Raw genomic sequence first — 4,002 nt, forward strand, 5'->3', positions numbered from 1 at the left:
ACCTTTATTGCGAAAAATGCTTTAAATTGAGTATACTTTCCATTATATTTATTGATATATTTTGATATTGTAGACACCTCAAAGTTGTCTACTAGCCTTACGAGTACCCGATGATGAGGCTAAAATTTAATGACTAAAATTTACAATTTTATAATTAAAGGTTCTTTACGCTTATTTCCCAAAATTACTCAAAATGATACAAAAATCATGATCACCTTAAAGCCTTCCATTTCCTTCCAATCCAGTTTGACGATCTATCACATTCAGACACTTTTTATTCATAGGTGGGTTAATAACAATGTTTAATGAAGGCAACCCACCTTATTTCTAATTGATGTTGTACGTAAGAGAGACTACGTAAAAAGAAAAATTGAAACATTACAATTGGGCCAAGCTTGTAAAAAATAGAAAACAAGGAGTTGATTTTGGTTTGTCATAGACCACACGTGAACAAGGAGTTTTTTTTTTTTTTTTGAGGTAGAGAAACTAGGTTAATCGAAATCAACCTATAACATCCTCGCGGATGTGAAAGGCAAATGAAAGTGAAAGACTTTCAAAATACCAAGAAATCATAATAAGACCAGAGTAAAGGGGAGGCGAGGAGAAGATTCTATCAAGGAAAAGCTAAATCTTCAAAGGCCCAAAAGAAAATGAAAAAAAAAATAAAAAGAAAAAAAAACTTCAAGAAGATTGAAGTGGAAAATTCTAGAGCATTAAAGATCAGCCAGAAAACTAGCAATCCATTCAAATGTCATGTATGTCATTAAACAAGGCTAACAACACTGATTTGCTATAAACGAGAAGAGGACCAAGTCCAGATCTCATAAACGAGCAAGCAGCCGCATCCCATTACAGCTTAAAAAGGACAATTAATCAACATAAACCAACATTATTTTGCTATAATCAATCAATATATGAAATAAAACTCAACAAAATTCTACTAAGATTCCTGATTTAAACCTTTAATCTTAAGATATATGACTCAATGAAGCTCTCCTAGGCTAAAATGGAGAGCTAATAGAGTCAAATCTTAGAGGAGGTAGAAATCAAGAAACTAGACTCAAAAAATTTCTAAAGAAAAGAGCTGAAGATTGAAGAGCTAGACAGGGAAGAAAGGGATTCAACACCCATATTCATTTTTGGGGTTTTTTCCCACGTGAACAAGGAGTTGATTTTGGTTTGTCATAGACCATTGAAGGTAAACAAGATAGAGGAACAGACAGAAAGTATAATATAAGATCTCAAATTGTGAGTCAGATTACTAATATCCCATTGCCACACAATGACATTCCAGATACCTCATCTGAGGGCTGTCCGTGGATGGAAATTTCTCTACCAAAACAACAACTTGGCTAGCGCAAGGTTTGTTTGACCAAGATCTTGACAAATGTGAATTTCGGTGGATTAGGAAATTGAATGTTCCTCCAAAATTGAAATTTTTTCTTTGGAAAGCCTCTGTTGACGGCCTTCCAACGAAAGATATACTTCTCAAGAGTCATATTGATGTCCCAGCTCATTGTGTTCTGTACAACAATCCTATTGAAAACAAAGATCATTTCTTTTACGAATGTCCATTGATTGGGTCAGTTATCCAAGACTCGAACATTATTAGTTTCAACGGGTTTGTGTCAAATTATGATAATATTGCAAGTCAAACTTTTCTAACGAAACTTAATTATCTTAAAAATTTAATTCCAAAAGATGATTTCATTAAGATTATTTTTCTTTGGTGGAATGCATGGTTCCATAAGAATGATATTATCTTCAATAATGTTAATTTAAGTATCAGCAAACTTATTACTTTATGTAATAATAGCACTAAGACCTGGAATGTGACTAGATTTAAGGATCTCAACAATCCCGAGATAGAAGAGTCGGCTAGAAATAACTCTAGTAAGGAAGAAATTTGGTGGGAAAAACCTGGAATCGGTTTTCTAAAGCTAAACTTTGACAGATCGAGAATAGAAGGTAATAAAGCTGCTTTAGGATATTCTATAAGAGACCACAATGGTAAAGTCGTTTTGTTAGGAGCAAAAAAGTGCGGATCCAATAGTATCCTTGTTGCAGAAGCTCTCACTCTAAAAGAAGGTATTTTAGCAGCTAAATACTTAGGAATTCCAAAGTTAATTGTGGAAGGTGATAATTTATGTGTTGTTAACTAAGTTCGAGGTACTTGGCAAATTCCTTGGGAAATTTCTAGTATTATCAAGGATGTGAAATTAGACCTTCATTTTTTCGATGAAGTGATAATTAAACATTGCTTTCGTGAAGCCAACAAGGTTGCTGACTTCATGGCTTCTATTGCACATTCATGTCCAAATCTTTCGAGGTGGTTTGATAGCCGGTGGCTTCAACTTACCTCCCTCATTCGAAAGGATGAGATAGGTTGGTCCTACCGCAGAGGATCAACCTAGTTTTCTTTCCTAATAAAAAAAAAAGATCTCAAATTCTATCTTACGGAAATGGGAGTACTCGTTAAACTCTAAATAGCACACTACTATAAATACTCTTATTATGTCACAATTACAACCGAGGAAAAAGCAAACAAACGATGCACAACACAAATCAAAAGACCAAATTCATAAATTCAATACTCCGTATAATCCGTCAAATATACTATCCCAATTTCAAATATATAATATTACAAATAAATAGTAGAGGCTGTCAGTTTGATGGGCGGTCCGGGTGCCTAACACCTTTCCTGACCGTACCTTTACCTCCCCCCTTACCCCCCCCCCCGAATCCGCAATCTTTGGTTCAGGCTGGAATGACGGATCAGTCCGCATACCAGGGATAAGAAAGGGTCTTTTCCGTTAAAATTGTTTTTGTATGTTTTTTTATAAAACCTACCGGCGACTCCTATTATTAATTTACTTTCAAAAAGAGATTTTTTCAAGGATCTCACAAATATGTAAAGATGATTAAAGTGATTATCTCCCAATACGTTAGCTTTACTTAAAGAAAAAACATTTTGAGAAAGTTATAATACTTAGATCCTTAAATCCATCAAAAACATATATTTGGAAGAGTCATTGTCTTTATTAAAAAAAAAGTTAAAGATAACTACTGAGAAATAAGTTTTAATGATTTGATAATGAAATAATTATATTGGACAAATTAAATACATTTGAGATTTAAGAGATTTTAAATAATGTGATAATAAGTGGAGATTTGTACTTGAATGATGGCTTTTTGGACTTTTTCGAGTAGGTTAAGATGGGGTTTTTAAGCGACTTGATACCTATTGTAGAAAAAAGTTAATATTTTGGTACTAGTTACTAATTATTGATTATGTTGGTACCAATTATGAAAAGAAGGTCCTTATATTGGTACTGTTTATCAATTAACCCTATTTTATGTTTAGTTGTTTCAAAAAAACAAAAGGTGCAAGTTTCTTATAAATATGTTGTTTGACACATAGCATATACAAGATATACACAACCAAAACATTCGAATAAGTTTAGCTTTAACCCTATATGTTTGATACATAAACATCACACGTTATACATTAAAAATTGAAAAATGCATCAAATTATATTCACACCGTTTTGAACAAATATTAATTGATTTAGAACATAATATATCGTGAAATGCTATAACTTAAGGACTTAATGTTGATTTTGGCATTATTCAAATACATTTATTTTAATTAATATGATATTTGATAGTCACAAAATTACTTATATAATAACGTTTATCAAGATTAGCCAACTATCACTTATTAGTTATAATTAAAACTGTATATATTTTATTTTAAAACATTGAAGTTAAACCTACGAAAATAAGAATTGAGAAAGTTAATTTATTTTTATTATAAGTAAAGATAGTAAATGTCATATATGAATTAGATTATTTTTCTTCAATTATATAATAAATTTTTCAAACAGGTCGTGCGAAGCGCGGGATACTACCTATTATCTTATATAAAAAGAGAATAGGGGATTTGCTATTTTTTGACATTGCTTGTACGCTTTGACAACATCTATATTTACGGCCAAGCCA

Source organism: Silene latifolia, chromosome 11 (genome assembly GCF_048544455.1).
Source record: "Silene latifolia isolate original U9 population chromosome 11, ASM4854445v1, whole genome shotgun sequence".
NCBI lineage: Eukaryota > Viridiplantae > Streptophyta > Magnoliopsida > Caryophyllales > Caryophyllaceae > Silene > Silene latifolia.